The 13,391-nt window shown below is 39.3% G+C and overlaps 1 protein-coding gene and 1 pseudogene across 1 annotated transcript in view; both read right to left on the bottom strand.

The window, feature by feature from the left end:
- PPP2CB (protein phosphatase 2 catalytic subunit beta) overlaps positions 1-13,391 on the bottom strand; it is a 36,643-nt gene that overhangs the window by 16,671 nt on the left and 6,581 nt on the right. The window lies entirely within an intron of this gene.
- On the bottom strand, positions 7,192-7,306 carry LOC116582060 (annotated as a pseudogene).

Below are 13,391 nucleotides of genomic sequence, written 5' to 3'. Positions count from 1 at the left end.
GTCTCGTAATTTCTTAAGGGGACATTTTAAAGTGATGGGGATTAAGCAGCACATTTGTGATCAGTACCAGGTCATGTATGGAGGACTGAATCACTATATTGTACACCTGAAACCAATATAACAGAGTATGTTAATCTAGAACTTAAAAAGAAAATTTTTAAAATATGTTTAGAGAGTGAGGAAGGTGGAGCAGGGGGAGGAGGAGAGAGAGAATCTTAAGTAGGCTCCACACTCAGCATGAAGCCCTATGTGGGGCTCAATCTTACAATCCTGAGCTCATGACCTGAGCCAAAATCAGATGCTTAACTGGCTGAGCCAACCAGGCACTCTTTCTTTTTTGTTGTCACCTGCATTCCCTGTGACTAAGTGTTAACTTTCTGGAGGCAGTTAGATTTTTTCGTTGTTACATCTATGCTGCTTTTCTTGTTATTACTACTAGTTTTGCCTTCAACTTGTTTCCTAAATATTCAGCTTGTGCTATGCTTTTGTTTTTAATCTTTTATTTAATTCACATCACAGTGAGTTGTTTTATAACGTGGGCACATCTGCGTAATTTCTTTCTGTTCCTCAGGGTAAGACTTGTTTTAATTTTGGGTTGTCTATTTCCCAAGCTATGTTTCTCCCTTACTTGCTGTTACTTGCTTGCCATGCTGTTCTCACTTTGTTGCTGAGCTATCAGTCTAAGCCTTCTACTTACTCCAACACACTGTGTGGCATTTATTTTTTATTTATTATTAACATATAATGTATTATTCGCTTCAGGGGTGTAGGTCTGTGAATCATCAGACTTACACAATTCACAGCACTCACCATAGCACATACCCTCCCCAATGTCCATCACCCAGCCACCCTATCCCTCCCATCTTCCCCTCAGCAATCCTCCGTTTGTTTCGTGAGATTAAGAGTCTCTTATGATTTGTCTTCCTCCCTGGTTCCATCTTGTTTCATTTTTTCCCTCCCTATCCCCCATGACCCCTGCCATGCCTCTCAAATTCCTCATAGCAGAGAGATCATATGATAACTCTTTCTCTGACTTATTTTGCTTAGCATAATACCCTCTAGTTCCATCCACGTCGTTGCAAATGGCAAGATTTCAATTTTTTGATGGCTGCATAGTATTCCACTGTATTCTTTGTCCATTCATGGGTTGATGGACATCTGGGTTCTTTCCATAGTTTGGCTATTGTGGACACTGCTGCTATAAACATTCAGGTGCACATGCCCCTCTGAACCACTACATTTGTATCTTTAGGGTAAATACCCAGTAGTGCGATTGCTGGGTTGTAGGGCAGCTCTATTTTCCACTTTTTGAGGAACCTCCATGCTGTTTTCCAGAGTAGCTACACCAGCTTGCATTCCCACCAACAGTGAAGGAAGGTTCCCCTTTCTCTGCATCCTCGCCAAAATCTGTCCTTTCCTGACTTGTTAATTTTAGCCGTTCTGACTGGTGTGAGGTGGTATCTCACTGTGGTTTTGATTTGTATTTCCCTGATGCTGAGTGATGTTGAACACTTTTTTGTGTCTGTTCGACATTTGGATGTCTTCTTTGCAGAAATGTCTGTTCTTATCTGCTGCCCAGTTCTTGATTGGATTATTTGTTCTTTTGGGTGTTGATTTTGATAAGTTCATTATAGATTTTGGATACTAGCCCTTTATCTGATACGTCATTTGCAAATATCTTTTCCCATTCTGTCAGTTCTTTTGGTTTTGCTGACTGTTTCCATTGTGTGCAGCATTTATTAACTCCCACTCTACCACATGTGAGACTGGTTTGTTTTCTGCCAATGAACCACAGGTTTAAAGTCAAGATAGTTTATTTCAATTCTCTTTGTAGACAAGGGAGTGGGTGAAAGGGCTCGCAAGGGGGAGTGTGGAGTCTAGAATGCCTATTCACTTCTGAGGATTTTTATGGTTCACTCCATTCCCAGAGGGGAATACTCTGAGACCCTGGACATGTTCCCCAATCAACGTGTTGTCTTAGTTTGGGCAGCCTTGATGCATTCAATTTTGTCCCTATCATTCCCTATTCCTTTCCAATAGCCATTTCTACCACTTCTCAGACAAAAGAGAAACGAGTTTAAAGTCCCACTTTAATTGTGTCCATTCAGAGATACTGGGATATCAAAGAAAATCCTCTGGGTTTTGCTGGCTCACCCACATGGCTTGGAATGGCAGGGTGTACTGAGGAATAGTACCTCACTGTGTCACTCAGTGATCACAGCCCTGCTCTGCCTCTTTTCAGTTACTGATTATCTCCTGTCCTTTAACTTTTTTGTTTATTGTTCTTATCATTATTAGTAGTCAGAAAAAACAACAGGTAATTATCCATTTTCCTTGCTGTTGGCCAGACCACATCTGGAGTAACCTGATGCATTATTAGGTGGTGATTAAAGGACAAGGCCTACAAAAATATGCTTCCTTTCCATTCACGAGATTGGCAAAAATGACATTTACCCATTGTTACCCTTTTTTTTCTTTTTTTTTAAAGCAAGGCTATTCTCAAATCCTCTGGTGAGCATGCACATTTATACATCTTCTTTGGAAAGCAACTGACAGTAGCTAACACAATGTAAAGTGATCTGAGGCAAAGACTGCCTAACCTCAGTATCTACTCTTCTCTTTGTTCTCTGTAATTAATCTAACTGTAGCCAAGGCAGTCACGCTTCCAGCTCAAAGACTACACTTTCCAGCTGCCTTAGTTCGGGCTGCAATAACAAGTATCATAGACTAGGTGGCTTTCAACAACAGAAAAACAGAAATTGCTCCCTCACAGTTCTGAAGGTTGTGAAGTCCAAAATCAAAGTGCCAGCCGACTCGATTCCTGGTGAGGACCCTTACACCCTGTTTTCAGAAGCATGCCTCTGCACCTCACACAGTAGTGTGAGAGAGACATCATCTCTTTAGTGTCTCTTCTGATAAGGGCACCAATCCCACTCATGCGAGCTTTACCAAACTACCTCTCAAAGGCCCCACCTCCAGATACCACCACAGTGGCAATTAGGCTTCATATATAAATTCTGGGAGGACACGAATAGTCAGCCCTAGCACCAGCCTCTCATGCAGCTACAAATGGCCATGAGACTCAAGTTCTGGTCAGGGAGACGTAAGGAGTGTTACGTAGCAACCAGAAAGTTTCCTTAAGGAGGGGACATGCACTTCAACACTCTCCATTCTGTTTCCTGGAATTTATGTGACGACAGCTGCAATTCCAGAAGCCACGTGAGACCATGTGAACAAGAACTGCTCCCTAGCAACAGCAGAACAGAGTGCTGGAAGATGTGGCAGACTGAAAAAACACCCACAAAGATATAGTCACATCCTAATCACCAAAACCCGTGAATATGACCTTACATGAAAAAGATGGGATTAAGGATTCTGACATGAGCAGCTCATCCTACATTATCCTGACAGGCCCTAAATGAGGCAGAGGGAGTTTTGAGAGAGACAGACAGACAGACAGACACACACACGCACACAGGAAGACAGAGATAGAATGAAGTGATGTGGCCATGGAATGCCAGCAGCCGCAAGAAGCTTAAGAGGCAAGGGACAGATTGTCTCCAAGTTTCCAGAGGGTGTGTGGCCCTGCTGACACCTTGATCTTGGACTTCTGGCCTCCACAGCTGTGAGAAAAATAGACTTCTGCTATTTTAAGGCAGCCAGTTTGTAGTAATTTGTTGCAGCAACCACAGAAAAATAACACAAGTGTCTGATTTCCTAGCAACTTTGTAGAGCTACCGTATCACCCCTGGAGTGCTTATTTCTGGATCTGCCTATACATTAAGAAAAATATAAAAACTGCTACTTTGGTTAAGCCCTTACTTTAGGTTTTCTTTTATATGTATGAAACCTAAAGCAGATATCTGATATAAAGAGCATTTGATATATAAATGAAAAACCAAGTCATAAAACTACTACATGATCACCTGTTAGATAAGGAAAACTGTCTAGGAGCTCCACTCTAAGAAGGTGCTCTAATTTTTAAGTAGGTTATGTTCTCCAAATAGCTGGTTTAAGTCATGGGGCAAAATACTTATAGCAAAGTCAGCCAAGGCCAGTGAAACCACAAATGCATCGGGGGTAAAGAAGAAAGTCCTTAAGGAGTTTACGAAAACCAAATCCCAAAGTCAACAGGATCCTAGTAAAATATCTGAAGATTGAGAAAATAATCAGCAGAAGTCTCTCAAAAGTAACATAACCTCCTGCAATGGAACTATAAGCTGGAAAACAAAGTCAATGGCAACAGGCTTAAAATGAGAAAATCACTGTCATTTACTTAGCAAGCAACAAGTAATTTGTTTTTCAAGTTAAACAAGAGTGAGTAACCAAAATTTTGCAGAAAGAGTTTAAAGAGAATCCTTAAGTCAGAACATTAAGAATTTAACAAGCTAATCATATGTAAAAATCTATTAAAGGAAATGTTACCGAAAACAAAGTAAAATTTATTTAACATATAGTACCCTGTATGGGACAGCATTCATCAGGCTGATAAACCATTCACTTTGATATACACCATACATACACAGCAATCACCTGACACATCAAAATATTCCTGAATGTTATGTTTATGTGTACATGCAGCAAAATATGCAAAGTGTCTATTGTAGGCCGGGCACCAGAGATAAAGAGAGGAACAGCTAAACTCTCTAGCATCAACAGGCTAGCTTAGACAGGCTCAACCAAACAAAATAAAAATTTCTGGGAACGCCTGGGTGGCTCTGTTGATTAAGTGCCTGCATTTGGCTCAGGTCATGATCCTGGGATCCTAAGATCTAGCCCCGAGTCAGGCTCCCTGGATCCTGCTTCTCCCTCTCCTCCCTGCTCATGCTGTCTCTCAAATAAATAATAAAATCTTTAAAGAAAAAAAAAAAAATTCTGGGACGCCTAGATGGCTCAGTCAGTTAAGCAGCTGCCTTCGACTCAGATCATGATCCCAGAGTCCCTGGGATCGAATCCAGCATTGGGCTCCTTGCTTAGCAGGTAGCCTGGTTCTCTCTCTACCTCTGCCTGCCACTCTGCCTGCTTGTGCTCTCTCTCTGACAAATAAATAAATAAAATCTTAAAAAAAATTCTCTATACAAAAAGAGACAAAGGAGAATCCTGGGAAAATATTTAGAGCACACAAGATAACAGAAACATACTGACATCTATTATCTTTAGATAATAGATCTAAATAGATATCTTTAGATATCTCTAGAATATAGTATGTCTAAAAATATCACTAACTGGCAGTCAGTGTTAATAGTGAAGACCATTTTTGAGAAACCCTAAGAAACTATGTGAGTATCTGGGAATATAAAGCTCTAAATTAGCCATCTTTGTTTCAATTGTTAAATGAAGATGGCCTGTAATTATTTTTATACTAACTGACTTAAAATGTAATTTAAAGTTTTATTTTCTGGGCACCTGGGTGGCTCAGTCAGTTAAGCGTCTGCATTCTGCTCAGGTCATGACTTCAGGGTCCTAGGATGGAGCCCCGCATAGGGCTCTCTGTCCAGCGGGGAGTCTGCTTCTCCCTCTGTGCTTTCTCTCTCAAATAAATAAATCCTTTAAAAAAGTTGTATTTTCCTGTATTATAACATCAAAAAGTTATTTATAAGTCTGGGTAAGGAGATATTTATAATACTGATGGTTTTAATAGTTCCAAGAGTTGTAATATTGAGACTGAAAAAACTTTATTCTTTTGAAATTTTAATTGACAATATAGTAAGTATCAATAATACATCCTACATAAAGAAAAACTTTTTCAGTCCTTAAATTTTAAGAGTATAAAGGGGTCAGGAGACTAAAAAGCTTAAGAATTTCTATGTTAATGCCTCTGTTCTGTTTAACCTACATGTAAGATAACAGAGATCATGTAAAGGGTAAGCAGGTTCACACTGCTACAAAGCCATGTATCCTATTCACATCAACTTGTTTTCAGTGACTATTAGTGTCCTATTACAGTAATCCAAGGTACTGATGTTAGAATATGTAAAACAAATCACAATGAAGGTTCGCATACATGTTGTAGAAATCACGAAGTCTTTATCTCCAGATTCATCTATGTCAGTTGGGTGCACTTAGCCCAGACTTTTCATTTGAAGTGACTCTACGCAGTAGGGACAATGACAAGTTCTATTCTAAAAGAGCTGTTCTCTACAGCATTCTAAAACCTTTCTAAGGTGTGATTTTGACTCCATGTGCTTTAATTTCTGTGTAATTTCCAACCTGGGTTCTCCAGCTTCCCTTCTGATTCTAGGGTACCAAATATTCTTCTGTTTCTGCTTAAATTAGCCTGGTAGACCTTTCCAAGAGTTATGAACAATGTAGCTCATGTTTTTACTTCTCTTTGCCAACGGTTTCATTAGAATGAGATTACATGTACAGAAATCTTCCAGGAAATAGGGACTCTCCCCCGGTTCAAATCTAACTGTGTAACCTTAAGACTTACATACTTTTTACTTTCTTACATGTAGACAAGGTATATATTGGTCTGTAATTCTAGAACAGGCAGTACTGGGGTGCCTGGCTGGCTCAGTTGGAGGAGCATGTAACTCGATCTTTGGGGTTGTGAGTCTGAGCCCAATGGTGGGTGTAGAGATTACTCAAATAAAAAAACTTTAAAAAGTACGCAGTCTTACTTCCACAATATAATCTGGAAATAGCTATTCTTTTCCAAACTGAAATTCTTTAAGGGTTGATATTCAGCTGTATGGCAAATATGTTATTTTACTTAACATTATGTTACTAAAACTATCCTTTTCAGTGGGGAAGGCAGAGCAGACAAACTGAAGGCTCTGAGAAGCCTGGAGGTAGGCATCCCTTGGTGCATCTTCTCAAGGACCAACAGGGCAGCACTACTTCCATCTTTCCACCTACCTTCTTTTCACTCTCAGTAAACTGAATTGCCAACTCATGGTCACAAGAGGGTGGTGCATCTCTAGTCACTGTTTCTGGTACCCTATTTCAGCAAGAAGGCAGAAAGGACAAAAGACCGAAGAGTACATGCTAGCCTAGTCTATCCATCTTCTAAAACTTTCCCAGAAGTCTCACTCAGCCACTCCTGTTACATTTCACTAGCCAGCTGAGACGTGCTCGCTGCTGCCCTAATGCATCACTGGCATGTGACTAGAATGTGGGTAGAGTCACTGCAAGTGGAATTCCCATTACACCTGAAGGAAATTTTAAATTATTAGTTATCTAATACAGAGTCTGACAAATAGCTCAAAAATGTTTAAAATCACAAATGAAACAACTTTTCAGTTAGCAATAATCGCGCCTCAGATAAACCTCATTGGCTATGATATTGCCACTGCGCAAAGCTGACCAAGTTTAATCCGTAAGATAGCTTCCCAGTTTGGTCAGGAAAAAAAATCTACTGAATAGTACAAATCAGTGGAAGGTTCAACTGGAGTTAGTGTTGTCTCTTTATTACTATTATTTTTTAAATCAACACTCAGCTGACGGTTCCAACTCTAAATAGAAATTCTGCTTCATATGCAATCCTTATCATTTACTTTAAATACAAAAATGAAAAGCACCAAAATACAAATATTCTCCAATTCAATTTTTCTTTTAAGGATATATGATTATCTTAAACCAGCACAGATTTTACAAAACCACATGGATGGGTTAAAACAGGATATAGAGGGGTGCCTGGGTGGCACAGTCGGTTAAGCATCTGCCTTTGGGTCAGGTCATGATCCCAGGGTCCTGGGATTGAGCCCCGCATTGGGCTCCCTGCTCAGCGGGAAGCCTGCTTCTCCCTCTCCCAGTCTCACTGCTTGTGTTCCCTCTCTCACTGTCTCTCTCTCTCTCTGTCAAATAAATAAATAAATAAAATCTTAAAAACAAAACAAAAAAACAGGATATAGAACATGTATATGTTTCACAGTAATACTCTCTGAGCTTCTAACTACATAGTAGTGAAGAAAGTAGTTCTCAGGCATTGCGATATCCACCCCACCCCCCAAATTTCTATCTCTACTGTACAGATCCCCTGTTGTTTTGAAACATTTGATTTTTAACTCACACCCTTTCTTCATATTCCTAGCTCACCAAGTGCTCATATTATTTTAAGATCACTTTGGCTTGCCTTCAGGGAGATTATGTGTTAGGATGGCAGAAGTATACAGTTCATCTAATATTTAAAATTCTTAATGTGAAACCCTTTGTGTGTCAGGGGCCCCCTAAAACATTCCCAGGTTTGGTGGTGATTTGCAAAGACCAACAGAACTCAATACAGAATCATACTTATGGTTATTAATTTTTACAACATAAGGATACAAAGTAATATCAGCAAAAGGAAAAGGCACAGGGAAGCAAAGTCCTGAGTATATCAGGGGCAAGCTTCCAAGAGTCCTCTCCCCTGGGTTGGGGGGGGACGGACGCACCTCAGAGTACACTAAATGCCTTCAGCAATGAGTTCTGACCAGAGTATGAAATGCTGTCTACCATGGAAAAGTCTACTCATTAGAGACTCAGTGCTCAGGAATTGTAATTGGGAGCTGGTAACATAGGTACTCTCTGCCTAGTATTTACCGGAGGAAAGCATGTGCTCAGCAGAAATCATACCGTTTGTGTAACAGTTTAGGCACACTGAGTCATTCTTAAGAGGGGATGGTGGGAACCTTCCCCAAATTCAAGTTTCCCAGACACTGTCCAAGGGCGACCTTGAAATGAGGCCTTTCTACAGATAGTGGTCTCAGGACTGCTATGTCAACCCTTTTCTGCACACCTTGTGATCCTATATGTAATGGCCACGAGTGATTTTTTTTTTTTAAGATTTTATTTATTTACTTGACAGAGAGACCACAAGTAGGCAGAGAGGCAGGCAGAGAGAGGAAGGGAAGCAGGCTCTCCGCTTAGCACTGAAACTTTAATTATCTCTGGGATATAAGACCAAGTTTAAACCTGTACAGTGAATGACTGTGGGGATGGTAAATGCGTGGCAGGAGGCTGTTACTGTTGCACGCAATGCTGTATTATGTATCCATTCAAATTTGTTGCCTTCCTCATCCATTTAAGACATATTCTTTCTTGTGCTATGAACCAAAGCTATCTTAGGAAGAGAACTGAGAAAACAACAATTTGGGAATGACATTCACATAAAATAGGAAAAACGAACTATATTCCCTTCTACCCATATTTTAGGAAAGCAGAATATGTAAATGTACTAAGATTTCTTTTAACAGGTGATGTTCTATTTTTGTGCTGGTGTCCATCGCCAGAGCCATAATAATGAAAAGCAACTGAATTTGGTTTTGCCGGAGTCAGTACGCAAATTTTCTTTCCCCTCTATATATACATAAATAATCGGCTCTAAATATAAAGTATCTAAAATATTTTATAGGTATTTTTTAAAAAATAAAAAAAAATTATTACAGGTAAATTCATCTGAGGAAAGCCACAGAACAGACTGATCTGTGAAACAAGTAAGATTAAATGAAGTTAAAAATCCTACAGACCTAAGTTAATATAAGTAGGGTGCCTTTCTTCCTATAGTTAAAGGTGCTTCCATAAATGACATTTGATCTTTTTTTTAATTTTTAAAATTCAAGTACAGTTAACACGCACTATATTAGTTTCACGTGTACAACAGAATGACTCAACAATTCTATACATCTGTGTTTAAGGTATTCGTAATCCCCTTTATCTATTTCATCCTACCCCCATGTCCCCCCAGCCCTTGAGTAACCACCACTTTGTTCTCTGTATTTAAGACTCTGGTTTTTCATCTCATTTTTTTCTTTGTTCATTTGTCTTGTTTTTGAAATTCCACTTATAAGTGAAATCATATGGTATTTGTTTTCTCTATTTCACTCAGCATTATACCTTCTAGGCCCATTCATGTTATTGCAAATGGCAAGATTTCTTTCTTTTTAATGGCTGAGTAATATCCCACTATGTATGTACCACATCTTCTTTATCCATTCATCTGTAACTGGCCACTGCAGCTGCTTCCATTTTAATAATGCTACAATAAATAAAAGGGTGCACAGATCTTGTTTAATTTGTGTGTGTTTGTTTGTTTGTTTGTTGGTAAATACTCAGTAGTGAATTACTGGATCACAGGATAATTCTATTCTTTTTTTTTAAATTTTTTTTTATTTTTAAAGATTTTATTTATTTATTTGTCAGAGAGAGAGAGAGCGAGCGAGATCGAGCACAGGCAGACAGAGTGGAAGGCAGAGGCAGAGGGAGAAGCAGGCTCCCTGCGGAGCAAGGAGCCCGATGTGGGACTCGATTCCAGGACGCTGGGATCATGACCTGAGCCGAAGGCAGCTGCTTAACCAACTGAGCCACCCAGGCGTCCCAGGATAATTCTATTCTTAATTTTTGAGGAAACTCAAAACTCACCACAGTTTTCCACACGGGTTGCATCAATTTACATTCTCACCAATGGTGCACAAAGTTTCCTTATTCTCTACATACTTGCCAACATTTGCAATTTCTTGTGTTTTTTACTTTAGCCATACAGTTACAAGGTTCTTCCATAAATAATAAATGGACAGCTGCCCTTTTTTTTTTTTTTTTTTTTTTAATGTAAGGAAGCAAACCTTTCCTTTCAGTTCAGCAACAGTCAAGTGTCTGTGTGCAAAGCAATTTCAAGCCTGGAAACATACATAAGAATAAATCATACTCTGTTGAAAGAAAAAAAAAAACGAGGTACATGCATGCAATGTAAGTCAAAATCTATTACTCAAGGAAAAGTTTTAGAATGTTATACCAATGATCCCATTTTAATAAAAAGAATATACCAAAAATACCCCGTTCCCCAACACATGTTTTTTGCACATCAGGAACAAGGAGTGAAAAAACTATGTTTGTCTCTGTGGTAGGAGGGCTGTGGATGGGGAAGGTGGGTGCAATACTGAAGAGCATTTGTGTTCTTGCCCCTACATTTATAAATGTTCAAATTTTTAAAAAGATTTTATCTATTTATTTGACAGACAGAAATCACAAGTAGGCAGAGAGGCAGGCAGAGAGAGAGAGGAGGAAGCAGGTTCCCTGCTGAGCAGAGAGCCGATGCAGGGCTCGATCCCAGGACCCTGGGATCATGACCTGAGCCGAAGGCAGACGCTTTAACCTACTGAGCCACCCAGGGGCCCCTAAAAGTATATTACTTTTTAAATCTGAAAAATTAATTTTAAACTTCAAAAAAAAATCCAGATGGCAGTAACTTAATTATAAAAACAATCACAGAGCTATATCCATATAATGGAATTTTACTCAGCCATAAAAAGGAATGAAGTACTGATACATGCTACAACATAGAAGAATCTTAACATTTTATGCCAAGTGAAAGAAGCCAAAGAAAGACTATATATTGAGTGATTTCATTTATATAAAATGTCTAGAATAGCCAAATCTATAAAGAAAGCAGATTAGTGGTTGCCAAGGAATGAGGGAGTGGAGAATGGAGAGTGACTGCTAATAGGCAGAGTTTTCTTTCCCAGGGTGATGAAAATGTGTGAAATACTGTTGTAGCCCAATGGAGTTAGAACAAAATTATTTAGTGGATTTGAATCTTACCCAGTCATTTCTCTTTAACATAGACAGTTCTCACTTTGTCTTAGTTTCCATATGCACGAATTTCAGTCACCAAGGTTTAGGTGACTGGGTCATTTAGGGATGGGTCATAGCACATTTGTTATTAGTTTATACCCAGACAGCAAAGTGTTATATAGCTGTGTTGCCCCCTTACCTTTTAGCAATAAACTCATGTGACGTTTTACAAAAATGGATACTCAAAAGAGGGATTTGGTCAACAATGATGAAACTGCAGCAAAGAAAAGGAAAAGTGGTAAAACTGGAAATGAAATTCAAGTAACAAATATATAGAAGAAATGGCTGACTGTGGGATGTGGATACTGCTGCCCTTGGAGAGACTCTAGATACGCAGCCAGGAAATACACAGACTAAGTGACATAAATAAATATGGAAATTTATTGACATATATGAGGAAAAGTGGTTGCAGGGAAAAGAATGAACATATCCCAGAAGAAGTGACACTGGCAAAAATCTCAGTAAAGAAATTCTTAGAGACATCTTGTAACACTGAAAGCACAAAGGAGAAATCTGATGTTGGAAGCTGATCCAAACTTAAAAAAGGTAAATCAGAATCTTAGAATATTCCTCAAAGTAGCATTTCTCAAAATGCAGTCTGGAATATCTAGATAACAAGACTTGTGATATCTTTAAAAATGCAGATTTCTGAACCTGCAAAGCCTTAATCAGTCTCTGGGATGGAATTAAGGAACCTGAACTTTTTCTTTTCTTTTTCTTTTTTAAAGATTTTTATTTATTTATTTGACAGAGCTCACAAGTAGGCAGAGAGGCAGGCTGAGAGAGGCAGGAAGCAGGCTCCCCGCTGAGCAGAGAGCCCGATGCAGGGCTTGATCCCAGGACCCTGAGACCATGACCTGAGCTGAAGGCAGAGGCTTTAACCCACTGAGCCACCCAGGCGCCCCAGGAACCTGAACTTTTTATTTCCTTTCCAAGTGATGTTTATGCACACACAAAGCTTAAGGAAAAGTTGGAACATTTTGACTACACAAAAATGCTAAAATATCCAGCAGAATTTTTTTTAAAGGGAAAGAGTATTTTAAACATTAAATGGCTAACTTTCTGCATTTTCAAAGAGTTTACAGAATCAAGAAAATGTTATGAAATTACAACAAAGAATACACAACTTAATTAGCAGGAAAATATTCTCATATCCTATACACTATGATTCTGATAAATCTACCCAATGTTTTCTTCATTTATTTTGGCATTATTTTTCACTTATTTATTAACTGTCTTGTCACCTAAAATTTGTTACGGAGTAAAAATTTGTGCAGTTAAGAACCTTACCCACAGAGTGGTCTGCCATCTGCTCTTGCCTACTGGGAGGTGACTGCCAGGCCCCAAAAAGTCCTGCTTCATGTGAGTATCTTTGCCAGAGGGCTTTGACCACTGGACAGTCTAACAAGGTGATTTATGATGAGAGCTTTGGGTGACCCAGTGTCTGTTCTGCCTCTGAAGGAACTAGAGATTGAAGGTATCAGGCCCTCCTGAACTCTGCCCTACATGTCTCTCCCCTTGGCTGATTTTAATTTGTTATTCTTTCCCTACAATCACGAGTATAACAGCTTTCAGTGAGTTCTGTGTGGGCTTCCTGTGAATTACTGAACTTGGGAGGGCAGTTTTGAAACCCACTGAACATGCAACTGGCGTCACAACTGAGAGCAGTCCTGGGAACTGTGCCTTCTAATTCCTGCAATACCCTTTCAGATCACAAAAGCAAACCACCTTTATGAGTAATTTGCAACACTTTCCCTGACCACTCTATTAAAAGAGCCTCCTAAGCTCAAGCCCATCTCTCTTCCCTATCCTCTGCTTTTTCTTCCTACCAAGAATTACTG

This window comes from Mustela erminea, chromosome 21, assembly GCF_009829155.1.
Source record: "Mustela erminea isolate mMusErm1 chromosome 21, mMusErm1.Pri, whole genome shotgun sequence".
Lineage (NCBI taxonomy): Eukaryota > Metazoa > Chordata > Mammalia > Carnivora > Mustelidae > Mustela > Mustela erminea.
The sequence above is the reverse complement of the archived record's forward strand: the minus strand, read 5'-3'. Positions and strand labels throughout refer to the sequence as shown.